The 24,342-nt window shown below is 34.7% G+C and overlaps 1 protein-coding gene across 3 annotated transcripts in view; it reads left to right on the forward strand.

The window, feature by feature from the left end:
- SLC16A7 (solute carrier family 16 member 7) overlaps positions 1–24,342 on the forward strand; it is an 81,818-nt gene that overhangs the window by 17,141 nt on the left and 40,335 nt on the right. The window contains exon 2 of one of the 3 annotated variants that reach the window (XM_039726878.1): positions 16,766–16,859. The exons of 1 other annotated variant lie outside the window; for it this stretch is intronic. The gene's annotated coding sequence lies outside the window, so the exon portion shown is untranslated. Of the gene's footprint in view, positions 1–16,765; positions 16,860–23,084; positions 23,235–24,342 lie in introns of all 3 variants that reach the window. One more of the 3 variants, XM_039726877.1, reaches the window with a different exon arrangement.

Here is a 24,342-nt window from a genome sequence, read left to right on the forward strand (position 1 = left end):
GTCCAAACAACATGTGTGATAATCAGCCAATCAGGTCTCCAAAGAGTCTTTAAATGTTCAAACTGAACAAAGGCTCTGTATCTCTCAAGTTCCTATTATTGTCTTGGACAGCCGCTCTCTGCCAGGTAATGTGCTGTTTTTCTATATCCTTTTAGCTTTATTTAGTAGCAATAGGTAGTTTCAGATTACTGTGGTAATCCATGCAAAACTAATTGACTAATTAAATGCAAGACAAGTCAGTGCACCAGCACATGTTGCACAGTATTTGCTGTTGGCTTTTTAATCATTATCTAACATGTATTGACAAAACAGTGTGAAGCACTTCAAAGAAGAAATATTCTTATATTCTGTCTAGTCCTGAAAGGTTATAACAAGGATTAACAACTGAATGGTGACAATTCCCGGTATAACCAAACTCTATGGATTTGAAGGAAATATTTGTTCATATAGGTTGCCAAAATTTCTGAGAAAATAACGACTTCAAAGATGAGTTTCTAAAGAGAAACTTAAAAGAAGGGGAAGCATCAGTGTAGCTTGGGTCAGATACGAAGAATTAATACCATGTGTTTTTTGAAGTAACACCTAATTTATCAATGCAACATCAATTTTACTTACAAGACAAGTCTTCATGAGAAACATCTTATTTTCATAAGGATTTGGGAGGGAAGCAATAACATAATCCCCCAGCATGAAACCAAGTGTTGCAATGAAGGTTATTCATCCTCGCTAAGCACTTGATACAGGCAGTTCTTCTGCAACACCAGAGATTTTTATAAAAAAGGTTAAGGAGTTGCTTTAAAGCAAACAATATGAGGGTGTATTTTACTGACACAAGTAACTCCGTTTCAATCTTTTGCAATGTCAGAACTGTATTGTATGCCTCATTTCAGATGTATGTGCTTAAAAATTATTAGATTCCTCAGAATCAAGTGCAGAAGTAATTTCCAATTAGGTTTTTTTTTCATTAAAACAACGCCTTTAAAATCTAGAGCCAACCTAAACAGTTCTGCAAATAGTCCATGGGCATTAGGATGCTGATTATACATAATTTTGAAGAAAAATTTGCTGAGTTTGTTTCATGGAGATAACCTGGTGATTTTGGGGACTGTTTTTTTGTCATCCCTGTTATCAAAGCTTAAAGGTCGAAACCTTTGTTTACTGAGCTCAAAGCTGAGTTTAAAGCTGTCTTTGATTTTACCAGAGAAGGCTGGTGGCTTAGAGGCCAGAGTTTTGGCTGTCGTCTTCACATCTCTTCTGACGTCAGAAGCATTGTAAGGGCTTATCACACACTAAGGCTGTGGATTTAAGTGGGTCAAATTCTATAAAAGAAAAAAGTCAAAACTCTTCAATGGAGTCCTCAAACCTTTCCAATGGATATTTTATACCTTTCTTTATAATTTTTCATTTGTGTTTGCTTATGATACAATTCTCAATAAATGTACATGAAATATTATTCATAAAATGTTTTTAAAAATTAGTTGGGAGATCGAAAAAGAAGTATTATTTTATTTTTTCCAGTGGTTGAGACTTCAGTGTATATTCTCAAAGTCCCACTCTCATGTAGAACTGATGTACTGTAGGTCTCCAACACTCAAATATTGCATTGACTGTCGGCAAAACCAGGAGATAACAGAAAGGTATTGCTACAGGGTAATAGTAGAGAGGTCCTCAAGTCCCTGTGTAAAGGAGTCATGCTTGAACAAATGACTTTTCATGATGCTGCATGCAACCTTACTGAAGTTTCAATGGGAAGAAAATTCCTTTTGCTGTAACTTTCCTCCTAAAAACCTGGGTTTTTTTTTTAGATTTTCACACAAAATTTATTTACAACTCCCTATCCCATTAAACATCTGCCAGAAGGAAAGAAATTGAGTGGGGGGTGTGGAAATCCAAGGCAGCCTGTCTCTTCTCCCCAGAGTACCCAGAGAAAAGGAAGCACTGTTCTTGACCCAGGTAACAGAGGAAAGCAGGAGAGTGAAAGATGTGTGTGCAGTATAGTTACAGACATTATAAAACAATCACTGCTTGATGTTTAAACATTGCTTTATGCTGTTTCCACTGAGATATCCCATTAGTATGTGATGATAATGAATCATGGTTGTACTTCACTGAGAGCTCTTGCCATGACTGCATACTTTTCTGATTTTTTTTTCTTCCTGTGGAATGCATATGGAAACAAGGCAGAGAAATTATTTGAAGAACATAACCAGAATAGAAGCTGCGAAATTACAATGCTGCTTAGAAATGGACAGACTTTTCAACACATTTTTATTTTGCTTTGTCAATATTATTTTATTCAAGCTAGAAGTGCAGCTTTAAATATAGTCTTATGGAGAATGTGAAAGAATTCTTTAAAAAATGTCCCTGATCAGGGCAGTGGATATGTGTTGACAAAAGTGTGTGTAGGGGTTTAATACTTTTTTTTTTCCACTTCTGTAGACATAGCTTGTCTACAGCAACTAATTTAAGAATATTTTCAGTTAAGGAGAGGGATTGAAACAAGACAAGTGCTTCTTTACTGGTAAGGATCTCAAAATCTGTACAGCATCTCAGTTCAGCTGGAAATGTTTGTCCCAGATCTAACTCCTACATGCTCAGAGGGTAAGTCTCAAGAGTAGGGAGAAGTGCCATCTGGTGATTCACAACAATACAAAACTGATGGAATCAATTTCTAGGAGATGACAAATGGAAGTGGTCATCAACTGCAGATAAAATTGCCATCTGTGATGTTTGGTTCTAAAGATTCTTAAAACTGACAGAACACTCCACTATCTCTATCTTCAGATATCCATTTAAATTTTTATTCTTTCATTATATGGCAGCAAATTAATATATGTTTAGCAACAGTAGATCATAATTAATGCATTGGAGTAATCACAAAAATGTCAGTGTATATGATGTCTGCTAAAGCTATATATACTATATGCATCAATTACCTGAATTATGGAAATTATGCATGTATATATGTATATTTGTTCCTTTACATTAGATTCTGAACTCTGATACATGATTTGTCATTTGCATTAATATTTTAGCTCACTGGTGTAAAACAATTACAATAATATCTCATGTGTGAAGAAATTAGAGAAAATAATAGGTTAGAATAATTCTAACTCTTTTAATAATAATTTTAAAATATTTGACAGTTGATAAACTGTTGATGCTCTTAGATCTCAAATTTAAGAGCAGAGGGACCATAAAAAAGGAAAAGGGTTGGCTCTGAGGTTGCAGAAAAAGAGAAAACATTAAACTAGCAGTATTTAATTCAGCAAGTTCAACTTATTTTTCTGAGTAGAGCTATATAATATTAATGTTCTGGTTTGTGCTGAGGGCAAATCAGTGGCTTAGAGAGTGACTTAAACTCAGTTCTAGCTTGCTGCCTTTGTTTAAGGTTCATATTTGTAAACATTTAGACTGAATATTAATTTTACATGTGTGAGTACTCAGTGTATCCAGGTGCCTTTTTTGTAGAGCATATTATGCAAAGTTATGCCTCTTTTTCATCAAAACCCTCTTTAAAGCTCAGCCGAGTGAAATATATTGCTGTGGGGTCTAGTAAGAACATGCTCAAGTACTAAAATGCTGTGTATAAGTATTCACAAGAATTGCTTCCTTAGTTTGAATACTGAAATACTTGTTGATAATGAGGAAGAAACTAAAATATTGAGTGTTCTTAGGCAGATATTCTTTGAAGTCAGGAGGCATTTCAAAATGTCAGACTGTATATGTATTTCTTTGAACTGATCTTTTAGTTTAAAAGAAGGGAAATACATAATACAGAAATGGTATTTAATGAATATCAGACCATACCCATTTTTCTGATTTGTAATTTGTGTGCTTAAAAAGGATTTACTACAGAGTTGAATCTATACATCACTGTTAATATGTTATAATTTTTATTTGAAAGCCTTTTGAAAAGAGAAAAGGAAAATCTATGCTATTGAATACTTATGTATATGTATAGAATTGTACAGGCATTGTTTGCATAGAAATTCTCATCATCTGTGAAGTGGGAACTCAAGGTGTCTTTTTGTACCCTGTGAAGTTGTATCACTTTGCACACAGTGCCACAGTTGATAATGCAAAACAGCAATATTTCTCAACCAAATCCTATTTTGTAATCCCCTTTAACCTGTTTTTCCATTAATTTATATTAGTGTCTCGTAAGTTAACCCCTGGTTTGAATCTAGCACTACAAATGAATACTGTCTTTTATGGTATAGATAACCTTATCCACAACAATAGCTCTATTTTTAGGAGGTGATATGATAATTCTTTACATTAACACAATGACTGGTTGGGACAGGGTGAGTTTGCATAATGGAATGAGCTCCCTACAGTTGTTTCCAGACACCTTGATAATGAGAAGTGGCATTAATGTTCCATTTATTCATTTCTTTCCACTCAGAAGGTCAGAATGAACTGTTTTGTTAATTTCTGCTTCTCTAAGTTTTCAAATGAGTTTAACTTTTTTTGTTTTCAAGTAATATTTAATTTGAAATATCAAAAAATAAAATTAAATTCTTGGTATCTGTACAAAGTTAAGAGAATGAATGAAAGATAAATGAATTACCTTGTAAATGCAATAACAACAGTCTGATTTTAATGCAGTTTAAGTATTTTAGAAGACAATTTGTGGTCAAAACTATGCTACCATAAAGCAGAATGAGCAAAAGCAATAATCCTTGTAGAGACTGCAACTGATGATGACCTTTTTGCATCTATCATGTTATTAGAAAATTAAATAATTTTCTTCTTCAAGAGCAAAAAAGTTTAAGCTGGCAACAGTTATATCAAGTTCTGCTCATAAAACCTTTCACCTTAAACAAACAAACAAAAGTAATTAAAAGAACCGACTAATTAATCCTCAACACAGTCAACAGTTCTGAACTATAAATGACTGAACTGTTTAAGGAGTTGATAGACAATTTAAGAAGTTCTTTGAATTCTAGGACTTGACTGTGGCTTAAAGCCAGGCGTCCTTTGGAAGACCGGTGCTGCATTAGAATTAGAATTCCTTCTGGACAGCATGTGCTGCAACAGGAAGTCTACCAACCTGTGAGATGGAACAACATATTCCCATCTGTTGCTGGCCAGCTGTCCTGTACATACCCCTCCTTTTCATGAGATCAGCCTGACAGCAGTAGTTATGCTCTTGAGCCATCATGCAGCTGAGCTGCAAACATGAATCACAAGGGGTAGGTGCACTTCACAGTCACTTTCCTGTCTAAAATTCAGTCCTTGGGCGTGTTGGTCTTTTTAGCTTTGACCCAGAAAAATATTTAGTGTGTGTTTGTGTCACTGAATCATTGAGTCTTTTCCTAGAGAGAAGAATAGAGGCCTTGTTAGGACTTGATAATGAGATTGGTTTTTTGAGATTTGTTATGGGGAATATTGTTGGAAGAAATCAGTGCTTTCTTGGTAACCACTCATTTACAATGCTTGGTAGTTAACCAACTGTTCTATATTTCATCAAATATACTATTGCCTTCTGTCAAGAGACGTCACTGTCTCTAAGGACTTACTCCCAAATTTGCAAATAATAATTACTCTCCCTTTTTCAAAATGGTTGATTTTGCAATACAATCAGGAAATGCTCTGACAGTGACTGCAAAAGGGCAATTCACAGTAACTTCTGAAATTCAGACCTGTGGGAGCAGGGTAAAATACCATGAAAACACCATGAAAACAAACAGTGTGTGTGTTGAGAGAAAGGAATGTTGACATGGCTGTTAGGATTATTTGAGGAGTTGGATTCCTAAGGAAAGGGTAGTAGTTTATTGGTTGGTTCCTCCCCCCCCACCCCCCACAAAGTTTATGTAGGGAAGTATAATGAAATATCATTCAATCTTGATAGTTTTGCCTAAAAAATTGCATCATTAAAGAATTTGCCTTATCATTTATTTGAGTAGCTCATCATCCTTGTTATGTGAAAAATAGCACATAGTTGTCACCTACTATCCTTCTCTGCATCACTGTGTTTTTACTATGTCACAGACATGGAGAAGCAAGAGTATGTGATTAATGTCATTACATCATCTTTAGACTGAGTGTGAGGAGCTTTTTCATGTATTTCACTTTATTCTGGGTATCTATTTGTGGTGGCTGTATCCAATGTTAATTCATTTTTCCACCCTCCCTCGCTCTGTCAGATTCGTTAAAGGTGACGCACTTTCCCTGGCTGACAGTAAACACCAGGTATTTGTGAAAGAAGAGTATGATAGAAATGTGATTGCAATATGTGATATTGCAAAACAACCTGATACTCATTAGATAACATGGTGGGTTTGGCTTGTGTGTCTGCTTTGCAGCCTGCACTTCCTTGGGAAGGAGAGGTGGAGACCTGCTGGTGCAGCCTGGATGCCCAGGTTTGTAGTAAAAGGGAAAAAAAAAAACCCTGGAAGGCTGTGCACTTCAGCCAGCACTTCTAGAACTTAGGACATAACTCACGTCTCTGCTGCTGGCTAGGCCTTGAATGAAAGCATCTGAATCTGGGCATCAGAAAAAAAGAAATTTAATCTAAACTGAAAATGGCAGGTTCATATAACTTCAGCCTGAGGTCATTGTAACTTCAGCTGAGTGCCTGATGGTGGTGTGCGACTCAAGCAGTATGTGCTGAGAGTTCAGTTGGTCAAGAGAAGGAGGTAGAAAAGCAAAACTAGGACAGCTGACCTGGGAAAGACTTTTTGAGCCCCTTAGGACTGGCTCTTTTGCTTAAAGGGAGTGATGGCAGACATGAAGTCAGGCGGAATCTTGAAACATGTAGTTGAATGGCAAAAGAAATGAGGAGGTAACTGGTATGGATTATCTGATATATATCATGAAGAAGGCTCCATGAGAAGCAGCCAAAAATCCCTTCTTATTGGTGTTTTCTAGATTAGGACAAAGGGATGCGACTACAAGATAAAAAACCAGCTTTTTTGGGGCATGGTGAGCCAAGTTTAGCTATTTAAATGCAGAAATCCTTAAGCTGCAAGAGCGAAAGCCATCACCCTTCTCCCTGTTACTAAAATCACTCCTCTTAAGGCTAAAAGTCAACTTGAAAAATTTTATTTTTTCAAGACAAAATTACACCTTGTGCAAATTTCATTCACCTTCATGCCCACCAAAAAGGCACTTTAGGATATTGAGTAGAGAAATAAAAAATGGAAAAGAGAAATTCCCATCTGATGAAACTGGGAATCTTTAAAGAGTATTTTAACCAAACATGGCATTACAGACACTTTAAATCACTAAGTAGACCATAGCTGTACTAAAATAGGGATATAGTAAAACAACCATTTTGGGCTGTCTGGGCTTTTGGGTGTCTACTTCTGTAAGTTAAGTGGTTTGAAATCTTTGTTTAATATTTTATCTCTGACTTATAAGGAAAACTTTCCATAATGTATGACAATATTAAAGTTAATTACAGTCTAACACTAAAAAGTGTTGGGGATACATTGCAAACTTCCCATAAAACACATTGTTTTCAGTCCCTTGGTAACTATTTTATTTGTTCAAAACTATCCCATAATATTAATTTTTAAGTTGGCAAGAATGATATAGATCAACAGTATGTACTAACATCTGGCCACATAATGCAACTGAATTAGTTGTGTGATAGCAGTAAGAGAGGAAAATGGCATGCAGATATACATAATTTTAGGCTCAAGTGCCCAGTATTATTGTGTAATGCTGATTAAACAGCCTTACAAAGCAGAAACTTTATATATGGGAGCATACCATAAGTTCCAAAATAAAAGTTACTGTAATTTAAGCAGTTTGTGCAAACGGAGGTAAATAGTGCTTCTAGCCCTTGTGTAATCAAATCATGCTGTAAGGCTCATATTTGGCAGGTATTGTAGGATTGAAAGAGAAAATTTGACGAGAAATTACAAGTCCTTCCCAAATAGAAGCATTATACATACCACAGTGAAACAGAACAGTAACAGAAATGCAGCTTCATTAGTTCTTGCATCTATATCTGATGAAACACCAAATTACTTCTAAAACCTGGGGTAACAGTTGATATCTATTCTTAGGGAACATTTAATTTCTAGCAGGTTGCTGAAGGGCAATTCAGACTTAAGTTCACAGAAAAGTAGGTATGCATTAATTTCGTTATGTTACATGGGAAATGTAGGTTTTTAGCTACATATAAAGTCCTCGTCCTTCGTTCCCTGCTACCCACAACATCTAAGAAGTTGAAAATATTTTTCTGTATGAAAAACTGTCCATATGTCTGTGTCCTGGTAGCCACATGTAATAGGGCATCACGCAAAAAACACTGCTGATGAATCTGAGGGTAATTTTAAACCAGTGAGCTAGATCTTGGTTTGTGAGATACCTTATTATGGAATCTCAAAAAGGCAGGCAAGGGAGAGGTGTTCTATCACACGAAGGCTTATTCCCAATATTTCCTCATTTCTTATGAGGACAGTGTCTGAACATGCTTTGAAAGCACTGCTTGCTTATTTTTTCATGCCGAGCACTATTATTTCTGAAATATGTTTGACTCTATAGTGAACTGGAAAGAGGATTTTTCTTAACCTGTAACCTGATTTAGAAGTGACTAAGTACTGGCATTTTGCCACTTGTTAATCTTTTCTTTTGTTGTACAGTATGAGCAGTACAGACGTGATTCTGCCTGTTCAGAACTGAAAAGGTATGTCCAGCATTAGAAGTGCTAGATTTCTATAGACAGTCTTTTTGGGAGGAGATGTCAGAAAGAAGTGTTGAAAGCATTACAAGTTATAAAAGTTATTTGCAATGCATTAACATTGCCACAAAGCTACCTGTTGTTACATCAGCACATTTCCTGATAAATTATTTGTACTTATTTTAATCTTTTTGTCTCCTGCTCTTTATTGATTTATTTTCTCCTTGATTTCTCTTGTATCAAATTTCCATATCTCTCTATCAAAAATCAGAAATGCCTTACCTGTTTAAACAGGTATTAGGATAAAATTCGTCTTGGAAGTCTCAAAGGCATATATAACTTTTTTCAGTTTTTGATCATCTCACCATATTTATGAATAGCAACCATTTTCCCACCCATGCCCTGTAAGTGAGGATGAAGTCCATTAAGGATAATGGACTGATGCTATAATTATATAATAATGAAATGTCACTACATCCTTCAAGCCTCATGCTTGCTTTACAAATTTCTCATTTCAGCATTTAACATGATGTGCATGCCTGTTAGTAAGAATAATTTCATTGTAGAATTATTGCAACCTACAGAATAACAAGCAGTCATGAAAGTAATTAAAAGAATAGCGATAGGCCCAGATTCAGGGGAATAATTATTTACTGTGACTTTCCTTTCAACTTTTGTCACATGTGGTTTTCACAAGGTTTCTTTTATTACCCTGTGCAGTTGCCATAATAACAACATGTCTGTTGTTGGAAACCTCAGGCTGTATTTGTCCCAGGCATACCATGCAAGTAGGAAAATTGTACTTAAGCCATGCTATGGTACAGCATGCCTTGGTACAGCATTTGTCTAGATTCAGGCAACTGTGGGTGGTTCAGTGTGTTTCCTGTTAGTATAAAATTTACTTCCATGCCATTTTTGATGGATCATTAATTGTTCTGGTCAGGTAGCAGCAAACACTTTTGTACTTGAAGTCCTGCAGCAGGTTTTGTAGGATGTAGAGTTATTGCTCGGCTTATGTAGAACATAACTGAAATAAATCTGGTTTTGATTTGCTTTTATACCTTTTAACATAATTTTCAATGTTTCTGTGCTTTATTTTCCTTGTTGCTCATATTTCAAAAAATACTACATACCATGCTTAAATTACTACATAACATGCTTAAATTTGTTTTGGTACATATAAAACAATGTATTGGATAGGAAATACTCTGATCCTATTCTTCATTTGCATTGTCAAGATAAAGTTTCATATATATTCTTAAAATAAAAATTTCAGTTGTGAAATTGGAAAGTGAAATGGGCATCATTGCTACTTAATGATTTCTGATTTAAGAGGTAATTTTGAAATACTTAGTGTCTTGCTTACATGGAATCATATTTCTATTGCCTTACATTCTAATTATACCATGTTACTTTGCAGAATGTGTTTTCTACAGTTTCTGAAAATAAGTATTTTCTTTAGGATGGCATGAGTTGAACACTGAGACATTGGGATTCATTAAATAACAGGTTGATTTAAAAAACAATTTCTGAGTCCTCATTGAAACCTAAACAATTTTAAGATTTTTTTTTCTAGAGAAGCTTCTTTTAACATTTGCATGCACATATGAGACAGACATGCATCAAATAGAGAATGAAACTGGAGAATTTATTCACCAGGTTTTAAAATCATATTGATTTTGTTTGTTTACCTATTTAAAATTGGGATTCATTAAATAACTGGTTGATTTAAAAAACAATTTCTGAGTCCTCATTCAAACCTAAACAATTGTAAGATTTTTTTTTTCTAGAGCAGCTTCTTTTAACATTTGCATGCACAGATGAGACAGACATGCATCAAATAGAGAATGAAACTGGAGAATTTATTCACCAGGTTTTAAAATCATATTGATTTTGTTTGTTTACCTATTTAATTCAATTTTTATTTTCGACTACTTTTGTACCAACATTAATGTTTCATATAACTTTTGTCTCAGACATTGGCAAAAAAATAAATCCACAGCCCAAGTTTCATACTGTTTAATTGTTGGAAACTGCTATTAAAAGAATCTGTGAAAAGTTTTACATATTTTAGTTTGGTTGGTTTTCTACCCTCTTTATCCCCCTGCCCTATATTTAAGACTTCTGAAATTGAGGGAAAGAAAAAAGGTTTATGGTAGATATTTCTCTCCTCTGGCCCTTATTATTAGCTCCTTTTGATATTCCTCCCTAATTTGATTCCGGATCTGATTGTTTAAGGTAAAAAACAACTTTGCTGCTGTGCTTTCTTCATTATAGCTGTGGCTGCGCTCATACTACTCTGTTGGCCAGCAGTGTTTTGGAGAGGCTCATGCATCTGTATTTCTAGTGGGAAACATCGAATTTGATAACTGTAAAGAAGGAACTCGGTATATGCTGGGTGCCAGGAAACAAATTAAAGAGTAAGAAAACTGTTACAGAGAATAAAAATTACATCTAGTGTTTATTCACACTGCTTAATGAAGAAAGTATCAACTATTAAATATCCCTGAAGTTCTGTGTGTATAATTTTTTTTCAAATAAAACCCAGCAGTTTTTCCCAGTTGGCTATATTGTTTCCTATATCTGTTCAATGATTTCACAGTTGAAAGCTTTCTGGCATGGTAGTTCTTCTCCAGAAATGGCATGTTGCTCTGTGCTGGTCAGCTGAGGTGAGAATGGCTATTGGAAAAAGTGCTTCAGGGTGTCAGCAAGCCACAAATAGTTCTCTAAAATGCCTGTGACTGTGCCATACAGTAGAAAAGAAAGATGCCTTTAATTTTGTGTGAAAGCACAGGATTTGTGTCTGGCCTGACTAGAAAAGGGCAGAAAGAAAATGACAACTGAACACCACAGAGATATGCAAACCATGCAGAGAGGGGAGAGTCGAGTGCTTCTTTTCTAAGAAGTGCATAAGGTTATACATGTTACTGAGCCTGCCCACATTTTCTTGCATAATCCTTTCCACCTCCTTGCATGACTTAACTCAGAATATAGTGCAGGCAGGGTCAATGAGGGTAAACCAAAAGCTCTGGTCATGAGACTAAAAGGTGACCTTGTTATGATGTGGTGCCAAATCTCAGCTGAGGCCTCCTGAGAGATCCTGGCATTGTGAGTGCAAATACTAAAATATTTGAGAAATACGAGACTGTTTAAATAAGATCAATGTGGTGAAGAAATCAAGTCTTCAAGAAATGTTTTGTATGCAATGCTAATCTCTCAGAATGCTTTCCTGTTTTGTTCAGGGCAATTTTTTTTTTCTTCTTTATGAGTGAATTCTACTTTGGCACAGAAAGGTTCTAGTCTGCTCCTCTTTCTCTGTGTGTGTCTTTTAAAGAAGGACTTGATCATGCTACAAGATGCAAACAGGCATTGATTAGTTCTGAATCTGTGGACTTTGCATGTATAGTTTCAGCTAAATGATGTGTAACACCAAAGCCAGCATTGATCTCAATTTTTCCAGTAAATCAGTACATTTCAGGATGAATACGGGACTTTTTTTACAGATTGCTTCTTTCATTTGCAATATATAAAAAGAATGGATTCTTGCTGCATTTTTATTCCAGATTTTCAAAATCAAAATGTCATACTTTTCCAGTAGAATGACTTGAATATTGGATTTCCACTTGGCCCACTGAAGACGGAATCTGTTGTATTCAGAATAATCAGGAGTATATATTTCTTTGCCTAGGAAAAATAATGTGGGATGAACTACAGAGGGACTGTTGCTAGCATGCAGTCAACAAATTAACAGTGCTACTAGGCTTCATTGACTTGCATTTAAAAATATGATTGGCATTGATATTGCCAAGATAGTACTGAAGACAAAGGGGAATATTTTTTCAAAAAGGGAGTATTAACTTTAATCTGCAATGGTTTCACATATCACTAAAACAAGTTGCATTAAAAAAATGGGAGTTTTATGATTTTTGGAGGGGGGGGGGTTGTGAGGAAGTTTGCATGTTTTTTGTAGATTTTAATTTATTTTACTTTAATTTTGATTTTATCTCATTTAATTTTGTGAGAGAGATGTTTTTGAAATAACCTTTCCCCCACTGGGGTAAGGTTATTTGTATAAACAAAGCACCGATTTTTTTATGAATAAGGGAAAATAAATGCATTACAAAAAATGTGAAATTTGGGATTCCCCACTACCACTGTCATTTTGGAAAGTTTTATGCAGAACCTTATTTTTTTTTATGTTGCCCTTGTTTGTTCAAGAGAAACTTCATGGTCGTACAGTATTCTGAGGACATAGATTCCCCTGCCTACCTGCAGACAGCCCGCCTGCTGTTTTTTTAATCGTTGACACCACTCTCTGTGCCACTCTGGTGGCAGTGCCACTGTGATAAACGCTTTAAAAATGCAGATAGGTTAAGTAAGTTGTGACTGTGATCTGTGCAAAAGGCAGCTTCAAAGGGCAAAAATAATACAGTGTTAGAGACCTTTCATTGAGTAGAATACATAGGCTCCCACTGAAAAACGAATGAGGAAAGAAAGAAGAAGCTGATGGACAATATATTAATGGCCAGAACAAAGATGACAACACCAATTTTATATATATATATATATTTAAATATATGCAGAGAGAGAGGCACTTAAACTGTGAAGTTTTTATAGTTGGAGAAAATGGTCTTTGCTATTTGCATTGGAGATGTGTTTGACCAGATCTCATCATCCTTTAATTCACTACAATAAAGTTTGATAGAGAAAGGAGTACAAGTTTCATATGTAAGCTTGGTATATGATAATAAAAATAAGCATACATATAAACTCTAGTAATCAGAACCTCAAAGAACTACCGTACAATAGTGAGGGCTCTTAAATTTCTTTTCCTAATTGGCTTATAGAGCTAAAGTTCTGCTTTTAGCGTGGTCAGAAATGCCCCAGCTTTTATTATGCTGGATGTTTTGCTCCCATTGGGTATATTATGTAAACAACATGAGGAAATTTTTAAAGTCTGGACTGTTCTACATTTTAGAGTTTACATGTTAAATAGTGTGCCACACTGTTGGTTTTGTTAAGTGACATGTATAGTTCCTTTTTTAGGTGTGTGGACAATAATTGGGACATTTCTTAATGTTTAAGTTTGCTTTCTGTGCAAGAAGATTCTAGCCAACACTTGTTCTCTTTCAGGAGAGAGTTTTAATTCTGAGACCATTCAGGAAGACGTCAGTTGATCTTGATAAAATTGTTCTATTTTGAAGAAAATGCTCTCATGTTCCTTGGCTGCTAAAAATACAAGTACTAACAAAATGTACTGTAAGCAGGAGAAATTGTCACTTTGGAGGCGGATATGTAGACTTTAGGTTTTCCTGAAGTGACTGTCTTTCCTCTACAGACATTAGACAACTGTAATCAACAACCAGCTTGTGAAGGTCTTGAGCCTAAATGTTTTGTTTGAAATACAAATAGATATATGCACGCAATTAAGCTCTATGTGGAATTGAGAGATGAAAGTCTTGTCTAAAAATACAAGACAAGTTTGATGCAGAATGAGAGAATGGGTCCAGGTCACCAGAAACCCAAGTCATTGCCTTGATTGGAAGAGATGTCAGACATATAATAATTATAATTAAAAGTTTTCAGGTGTGTACTTAATAGTATTGGTACATCACAAATACACATAATGAAAAAGTCATCATTAAGATAAAAGAATAAATACAGTGGAATCTGTGAAAAAGCAAGAATTCTCAAAAAATGAGGAATTAAATGTGTCAATCAACTTGATACAAACCAATCAACTCATACTGGAGTAGAAATATGTTACAAAAATGAAGAGCTGATGTAGACTTTCAAAGACTTAGTACATCTCTCTGCTCTGTGTTTCCTGTGCTGGATACATTAGGCGATTTATAAAATGAACATTGTAATTCAGAAAGGCTGCATATTTTTCACTTTCAGCTCCTCAGCATTGATATTCAGATAAAACAAAAATCTACGACTAATTATTATATTAAATTCTATTATATTTATCTGTATGCAAATTCTTCTGTGAAGTGTAATATCCTGGAACAATTCTATTTTGGATAATACTTTGTTAATAAAATGCATCTTTTCTTTGTGATTGATAGGGATAAAGACTCTATCTCGAATTGTTAGGGAGCCATTTTATGTCAGTCCCAAGATGCAAATATGCCCTATAGCCATCTTTGTTGTGCTTAAATAAGTACTTTATTTCAAGTGCTTTATTGGCAATTACCAATGATTTTGTAGTTATGTGGCAGCACATGGCAGGGTGATAGGACATTATTTCACATCAGAGCAGGTATGTAGGATATATTGAAGTTAATAAACCATCACTTTGCTCTGTTAACCGACAAAAAAAATTATTGAAGTGAGGTGTAGGTGTGCATAGGTTATCGTAAAGACTTTTACATATATTAGGAATGTGAACTATGTAATGGTAAGTTATTTTTCCTTATGTGATTATGAGGGAGGCCTAAGTACAACCTTTTTTTCCATTTATGTCAACATAAGTACAATGGCTAAGTAATTTTCACAATTTTGAGTGATTTTTGATATTACATAATCATTATTGACATAGGATATTGTCCTGTTTTGCTCTCTTAGGTTTTTAGAGGAAGATACTGTTTGTAAAGATTTTCTTTCAAACTGTGTTAACTTGTAAATATGTTTTTATTATAATCACCAAATAAACAAGGCACTAAATAATTCCACAGTATCTGCATTAACATATGTTCCAATGAGCTTCAGACACATTCCTCATGCAGAAGCCAAAATACAGTGAATTTCAGTGAATGATATAGAAGTGTTGCAGAGGGTGAACATGAGTGACTCAAGGCTCAGAAAATGCACTTTTCCAAAACTTGCTTAGAAGCAACCTATAACAATGAAAAATGCAGAGAGATGTAGTATATTCCATTGTTCCTGAAAATTGTTTTTCTTGATATTTTAAGAAATCAGGATGAACCAGAGCATTCATAAAAGAAAAATTTACATTAGGTGATTCTGCCACTGGTCTGAAATACATCTGCTTAGCACTAAGTAATGAGTAATCACTCAGTCTTAACCTTAAATCTGCTGAAGTTTTACTTTAGCTTTACATGTGTTTTTTGTCCTATGTGCCTCAAAGGAGGTGCTTTGTTTTATGTATTTTTTCCTGGATCACAGAAGGCATGCAACTTTATATGACAAGAGTTCTCGTTTGTTTGGTTTTGTATTTATGTTTTCTTACGGTGTTCTGGTCACAGTTTTGGTCAAGTATTCTTATTAAGAGCTATATTGTAGCTCTGTGTTTGGCTTTTCTAATAGTACAAATTCAGTATGACAGTATAAATATTCTAAGTGCAAAGTTTCAATCTATTAATTTTATATCTGAGAACAATTCAATTGTTAGAGTACCTGTTCTGTTTTAAAAAGGTTTTATCTTTGTTTTTGTGGGACAGCCTTCTACATGAGAGTTATTATCAAATCCAAATGAAATTCAAGGGAGCCTTTTGTTTTTAAACTTCAGTGAGCACTCATGCTTTATTTTGCAGGAGGTAGATACCTAAACATCATCCACTTGTTAGAAACCACCACTTACCTACATGTTCAAATGTGGGGTGTGAAAAATATCAAAGTACTTAAAACTTTGCCATCATTCAAAATCAGATTTTTGCATTAATTGTTATTGCATTTCTACTCTGTTATTGTACTTATGTGTAAGGTGTGGAATGCCCACCCTGTCTTTTCTAGAAATATGAATAAAGAAGCCTGTATTAGAAAACATTTTATTAACTTTCATTCAGAATTTGTATATCAGCTTTGCATTTCTACTTTTTTTTCCTTTTAATGGTTGTAAAAAAATCTGTGAACTGGCATATGAAAAAGGTAGTCTTATTTAGGGATGGTGCTAGAAAAATGTTATGCTTTTTTTTGATCAGTGGAAATTAAATAGTACTTTGTGTTAATGTACCATTTAAAATATTCGCAGCTGTCATGGATAGTAATAATAGCTCTTTTGTTATGTATATGCACTGGAAATGTATTCAAGACTAACCCTACACTGCAGGTTTGGGTCTGATGCAGAACAGATAGAAGCTAGAGCCAACTGAAAGACTCAAATAACCAGAGCTAGATAACACCTCATGTGCTCCCACCTCAAAATCCTGTTTTGTTTTGCAGAGGAGCTATAGCTTTACTCACATTTTGAAGATGAAAGCAGCACTCTTTACTTCATCTTTTTGCTCTCTGATACTTGCTCTGGAAATCTGAACAGGTACATTCTATTACTGTGTTTTTTATCTTCCTAAAACTTCAAGATTTATCAGTGCTGCATCTTTTAACAGTCATCTTTATTATGCAGGGGCCAGTCACACTTTTCCCTACAAAGGCCAAATAAAAAAACTTTGTGCATTGAAATGTCATTCCACAGGCACTATCATCTGCATACTTTCTACCATTTCCTGATATACACAGGCACAAACTTAATACGTTTTTCAATCATATGCTTCTTTCATCATGTAAGGGTGCAATAAATGCATGTGACATTTTACAGACATGGTTTTAGAATCAATAAGTTATACTAGGGAAAAAGGAAAGAAACAACCCATACTTTTTCTATACATAAAAGCCATACAGATTTATTTGAAGCTCATTAGGGCAGAGTTGGTTTCAACTCTGTTGAAACAGTGTTTCTTTTTTTCATATACACGTTTTATTGACTGATGAATTTCACAATGTTTAGCTTCAAGGGAAGAAAAGAAAAAGGACAAACCCAAATTCCATGTTTAATATTCAAATTGCAAAATATAATGAAAATGAAGTAATAATGCTGGGATTGTATAGAAAATAAATTTTATGCCTGAATCAGATTACAATAACAACTTCCCCTCAGAAACACCTCACTATTATCTGGTAATATTTTGAGAAGTAAGAGAAGTATTGGAAAGTGTGTTTGGAGAAGAATCTGCAGAGAAAAAAAATCATAATTAAACCTAGTCATCCCAGGATGTAGTGGCTGTTTCATCTGCAGCTATTGACTGGGAAAGGACCTAGCTAAATAAAACTTGAATGGAGTTCAAATCCATTTACTCCTCTTTGAAGTCAGTTGGGCTGTATGTGAAAGGTTATGTATAACAAGTGTTTGCATAGTCTATGCATACCTATGCATGGGGAGATAATAGTTTAAGACTTCAATGAAAATAATTAAAAGAGGTGTCTTTAAAGGCTTTAGAAAAATGCACACATTCCAGAGTTGTTTTGTACACTATGAAAAATATTACTGTCTTGAAGACTGGAAATGGTCTTCAGAGGACTATAATGCTCAGGCTCTGAATTCCAGCATTGTATTGCTTTTTAAGGAAAAACCTTGAGATTTACACAACTCCACTCCAACTTCTTTGTTTTGTTATCAAGAAAATATGAATAGGTGTGTGGAGTGTGCTGCACACATTTCTATGTGTTACAAACAATTTCGCATTGAGGAAGTTTGTCTAAACTGTTAGGAGTACATGGGCCTTCAGCTGAGTTCAAACAAATGTGTATGTATATGTGCTTTTTACAAGGAAAAACACAGCTCAATGTTTTGCCTCTGAACTGATTAAACTTCTGTCCTGAAAGGGAAAACAGACTCATTTCTTAGATTGATATGCTCTTTGCCTTACACTGGATATGGTTTATTCTTGATTTATTAAGCTTTGTGGTAAATGTGACTTAACTAGTCCCTTCTGTGAATATTTTTCTTGTGCCCTTTTGCTAATTGCAAAGATGTAAGTACCACAGAGATCTTCATATTTCTTGTCTCATTTGCTATATATTTTTGTAAACTCTACTACTGTTTCTATGTAGCTATTATAGTCAAATTTTGAGTATCTGAATTCTATTGTTCTATATTCTCAATAATGAGAATAAGGAGTGTTATGTTATCTCAGTTTGTAGAAAAATAATCTGAAGTGTAAAGCTTTTCTTGTGTTGATACAGAAATTTAAGAGCTGATGCTTGTGAGTCTGTTTACATAGGTATAGCCTTGGCAAAGAGGGATTATGTAGAGCAAAGCACTTTGGTATGTGGGAAAAGTTTCAGCATTTAAGAGTCCAGCATAACTCAACAAAAATTAATCATGTAGTGAATTTATCAAGTTGCTTTTGAGCAATGAAGCAATGCTACCCCATATTCTCTGTCAAGCAAAATGAGATGTTTGCCAGCTAAAACACAGCTAATGCATGAGCAAGTTCATATCCCATAACTAACGGGCTGTTGCACTTCAGGGCTTCAGCTTTCTGGTCTACCTTTTGGGTCTGTAACCCAGACAGTGGTATATGGATTGTCCATAGTAAGAAAAAGAGTTCCTCTTGCCTTAACTTTTGAAAGGAGCATTTTCATAGCCAGCTGAGATAGCTGGTAAGTTCTGGTAAAAAGGCTTATGTTCCAGAAGTCTTTTGTTTCTCATCGTAAATGAAATGAAAAATAGATGGTATTAACTTAAATCCATAGTGCTGGGATTAAAAGGAAAATCTATAATAGGAGATTCAAAGATGGAAAACATGACCCGAAAAATTGAGGAAAAAATTGATTTCTAGATTCTTCAGAAATTCTTGATGTCAGCATGAGAAGGGAGGTTTTTCAGAAAGATCTAGAACTTTTCACAAATCCTTCAGTGGCTGGTCATCTCCTTGAGTGTATTGACAAACACCAAACAACTTTTCAGTGCCACTGTGCCAGAGCAGAACTGCGGGCTTCATGCATATATTCTGGGTATTCTATGAGGAGTTAGTAAGTGGCAGAGTAAAAAAGTTACAAATGATACATGTATAAACAATATGATTTACATAAAACTCTTGGTAAGTTCTAAAGCTTGCTGGAAATTGGTTGAAGATTGTTTTTGATGTTGCATTGTAGAACTGTTCTCTAAGAGGTACAGCAACAGCAATATGTTGTACTCTTTGGATGTTGTGTACTTTCTGTGTTAGGAAAAAGTGTCCTCTGTAATAATCAAGAGAGGTTTTTTGATCTCCCCATGCTCAATTTCTTACAATGGGTGGAGGAATACGTGTCAGAATTTGATTAAACCTTCTTGGTCTTTAAAGTTGTTTTGTATATATATCAGCAGGTCATCTCATTAACACTTGGACAAAGTACATAGTAAGTTTGTGATTAAACATCCTCTTCCTTCCCATGGAAATCAAATACAAACACAAATTCTTCCTTCCCTGTATTTGTTTATGTTAGAGCATTGCCACTACCTAAATTATGTTAGTTTTGGTGCATACTTCAAATGAGTTTTTTTATCATTATGTTCCAGACTGGACAAATAAACATCATATGTGTACTTATTTTATGTAGCACCATGCCATGAAACTCAAACAGAGCTAAGTTCCCTCAATGGGATACTGAGCTAACAGAGCTCTTCTGTTCCTACTAGCCATGTTTAGTCATCAAGAAATAGCAAGTGTGTCTGTGTAGTACTACACTGTCCCATGTAAATGTATGCATCCCCATTTGTTTAGCTGTTTCCTCAAATTTGTGGGTTATTAAATAGACCTTCTTTTATGATCTCTTACCAGCATAAATATCAGCATAAGAAAGATAGAAAGTTGAGTGGGCTGGACATAGCTCTTGACTTTAATGATAGGTGGTTAGAGAAGTTAAATTCCCCTACACAGTCCTCAAGGTGCTATTAGCATCTGATTTCTGCACTTAAGAAATGTCCAGTGAATCTTCAGGGATGGCCCCTGGTTTGTCCCAAGCATAAGCATCATGTTAGTACCTAACATGATACTGTGTGATTATGTGCCAGGAACTGGAAGCTGTTGGAGAAGGGAGCATAACTTGCTGTCACGTTTTCCTTTTTCAGAGCCATGGCTATCACTGGTCATGCGATGAAAATTGATGAAAATTAGTGCCTCTGATTTAAAAAAACTTTTGGTTAGCTGTGTCTGTGAGAATAATGTTGACATTCTGTAATTCTTCCACTTTGTTTTGCAAAGTCACATTGATTTAGTTCTAAAACGGTTTTTTTGTTTTTTTTTTTTAATAAATGAATAAAAAAATTTCATCTTTTCTAAATTATATAAGTGGGAAAAATCTTTCTTTCTTTCTTTCTTTCTTTCTTTCTTTCTTTCTTTCTTTCTTTCTTTCTTTCTTTCTTTCTTTCTTTCTTTCTTTCTTTCTTTCTTTCTTTCTTTCTTTCTTTCTTTCTTTCTTTCTTTCTTTCTTTCTTTCTTTCTTTCTTTCTTTCTTTCTTTCTTTCTTTCTTTCTTTCTTTCTCTATCACTGGTCATGCGATGAAAATTGATGAAAATTAGTGCCTCTGATTTAAAAAAACTTTTGGTTAGCTGTGTCTGTGAGAATAATATTGACATTCTGTAATTCTTCCACTATGTTTTGCAAAGTCACATTGATTTAGTTCTAAAATGGTTGGTTTTTTTTTTAATAAATGAATAAAAAATTTCATCTCTTCTAAATTATATAAGTGGGAAAAATCTTTCTTTCTTTCTTTCTTTCTTTCTTTCTTTCTTTCTTTCTTTCTTTCTTTCTTTCTTTCTTTCTTTCTTTCTTCTCTTCTTTTTCTCTCTCTCTGTCCCTTCCATTCTTCTTTTCTCTCCTCCTCTTGTTTCTTCTTTCCCTCTTTTTCTCTTTCTTTTTTCAAACCTAATATGTAACCTAATATGTTTTAGTAATTCCAGAATGACTTTTGGATTAATTTACTTTTGGCCATAGTGTGTTTGGATTCAGTGGCTCACATTTTAACTCTTGCTGGCAGAAAGAGCTCATGCTCATCAAGCTTTTAAAGGCACAGTTGAATGAATTGGATTTTGCAGTTTCAATTATCTCTGTTTCTAATTTTATTTCAGACAAATAGGTGTCTTACTTCTTCTACTTTCACACAATGTTTGGAATTTCTTACTTATTTCTTAAAATCTGGGGAGGTTTTCATAGTGGACACCCCAAATTGCAGAAGTTTTGCTGGTTTTTCCAACATGCAGTGGTCCCCAAGTAATTTGTTTTAAAAGGTCTTTTCCACATTGTAAGTTTTGATATTTCTGCCCTTTTACTTCTTATCTTATTTACTTATATTTCTATAAAGTATGTAAGATAACTGTAGCTTTGCTAAAAAGTGATTTATAATTCATTAGCTTTTCCAGTTCACACTTCCAAAAGACTTTGTCATCAGAAGCATTCCTAAGTTTGTCCATTTTATTAGTAATAGAGAAAAATCTCTTAAACTGGTAACAGTTTCCACATTGGCAGGAATAAATGAAATGTGAACCCTGTATAAACTTCTGCAGTCTGGAGTTGTTTTCCAGCCTTGGCCTTCTATATATTCCCTGTCATATGCTCTTAGGAACAGAATCCAGATCAGTTTACTTCCTATTATATAATCTAAGTAGTTGTCACTAAGACTTAAACCTTAGTAACTATTTCCATCGATGGGAGTCATGTGTTGTGCGAGGATAGAAGAAAAATATTTTCTCACTATGTGAGAGATTATTCTTTTGGGCTGGGATTTAAACAAGTGGTAGGACATATACAAAAAGTACATTGGACCATAATACTGGAGCAGAAAAGACAGCCAAGGGTTGGGTTCTGATTGCACGAGCGCAGGGTAACTTTCATAAAGTTTACAGAAATAATATCAGCAGAATTTCAATTGGAAGCTATTGCATCTTCCTAATGTCAAATACTAAGCTCATACGTGAATGTAAATATCATCTCCAGCAATAAATGAATTAAATATTGCCACTTCCAAATAGCATGTTCATGTAAAAATATACAAATTCAGATTTAAAAAATATTAAGTAGTGGGTAGCCTAAGAATAGACTAGCTTTTCCCATAATTGATATTTTTTCCTGCAGATTAGTATTGAAAGAATGGTATTAAAATGAATATCTGTTATTATTGATAATGGAAAATCTGCTGCTTTAAAAAGATTATGCTATTAATTTTTCAAACAATTTTCAACAGCTATGCAGATAACTCCATTAACACTGACTTTAAATAGTAGTTCTTCCATTTATAAAATATTACATTTTCATGAATCTATAACTCACCACTTCCAAACATCAGAATTCTTCAAGTACATATCAAACACACAACTCCAAATTTACCTGACTTCTGTTATTTTGGGAAGTCTTCTTCTTAAAACATTTATTCAATGTGAGTTTTAGAGAACATGAGTGTGCTGATGTAGTTGAAAGGCTAATGTTACCAAAGATTGTTCAATATTGATCTAAAGAGAGTTAAAATATCAAGCATCTATAAATTGTCAAGCTGGTAACCACCATACTTAAATATGAGGGAGTAGTGCTAGAATTTAAGAGTGGTTAGAAATTAATTAATGAGTTTATCAATACTCTTGCAGTGTAGAGCGTAGGGAGCTAGGGCTTTGACATATAAAGGGTTTAGCTCAGCTTATTAAAACTAGTTCTTTAATGTCAGAAGAAAGTTTTGATTTGGGTTTTTTTGAAAAGTTGATTAGTTTGGTGGTTTGTTTTTTTTCAGGTCTGCAGAATTTTTCAACTTCAATCAACTTCAATCAGCTTATTGTTAAATTTGATTAATTCTTCAGACTGGATCACTGGCATTTTCAATTTTGCCATCAACAGTTTATTTCAGTGCACTTCAATTTGGGCGGAGTGACAACCTCTTTAGGTTAGATATTCTATTGACTGTCTTTTTGAAGTAATTAAAACAGAATTGCAATCACTTTGGCTAGAATTAATTTCGCTTAACTCTCATCATGTAGGTGTTAAATCATCCAGAGTAAGCCAGTCATATAGGTTTCCCTTAAAAACAGTGGAAAAATGTAGTAACAGAAGAGATGATGAATGGAAGTCCAACTCATGACTGTGACTGTGAATGCAGATAATGGATTCCCAGGAGAATGTGGGAGAATGTGTACAACATATGAAGTTTAAAATAAAAAAACAACTAAAAAACCAAATGCAGCAACAAAAATCAAATTAATTATAAATACAGAATTAATATTAGTTTTGACAGATTATGTTAGTAATCTCATTACTGACTGAGCAATGCTCCAAATCTGGTTTCAATGATGTAACAACTCCAGTATATTTACAATATAATTTTCTCAGATGGAGATTCCAGTACTGTAAAAACCTCGCTTTAGTTACTGACCTAGTAATAACTTTTGGCTGTATTGCAAATGGAATTTTAATTACACTAACAGCATAATTTATGTTTTTGCTTTTTATAGGGCAGTATCTTTCAGGACTCACTTCTGTGTCAGTAATCCCATTTTGAGTCTTCTAAGAGGAAGAAAGGAATTCCATTATGTGCCTTTAATTCTTGGTCAAACTGAATTAGACCATCAAATACACTCTGCACTGATGCAGCTTCTGCTTGATTATTGTGTGCAGTTTTGGTCACCACAGTATAAAAAAGACATTAAACTATTAGAGAGTGTCCAGAGGAGGGTAACAAAGATGATGAAGGGCTTTGAGGGGATGATGTATGAGGAGTGGTCAAGTTCACCTGGTCTGTTCAGCCTGGAGGAAAGGAGACTGAGGGGACACCTTTGTGCTCTACAACTCCCTCATGAGGAAGAGGAGGGGCAGACACTGATCTCTCCACTGTGGTGACCAGTGACAGACAGAGGGAAGGGCCTGAAGTTGTGTCAGGGGAAGTTTAGGTTGAATATTAGAAAATGGTTCTTCACCTAGATTGTGGCTGGGCATTGGAAGAGGCTCTCCAGGGCAGTGGTCACAGCACCAGCCTGACAGAGTTCAAGTAGTATTTG

Source organism: Passer montanus, unplaced genomic scaffold, assembly GCF_014805655.1.
Source record: "Passer montanus isolate IOZ18808 unplaced genomic scaffold, ASM1480565v1 scaffold6, whole genome shotgun sequence".
NCBI classification, from domain to species: domain Eukaryota; kingdom Metazoa; phylum Chordata; class Aves; order Passeriformes; family Passeridae; genus Passer; species Passer montanus.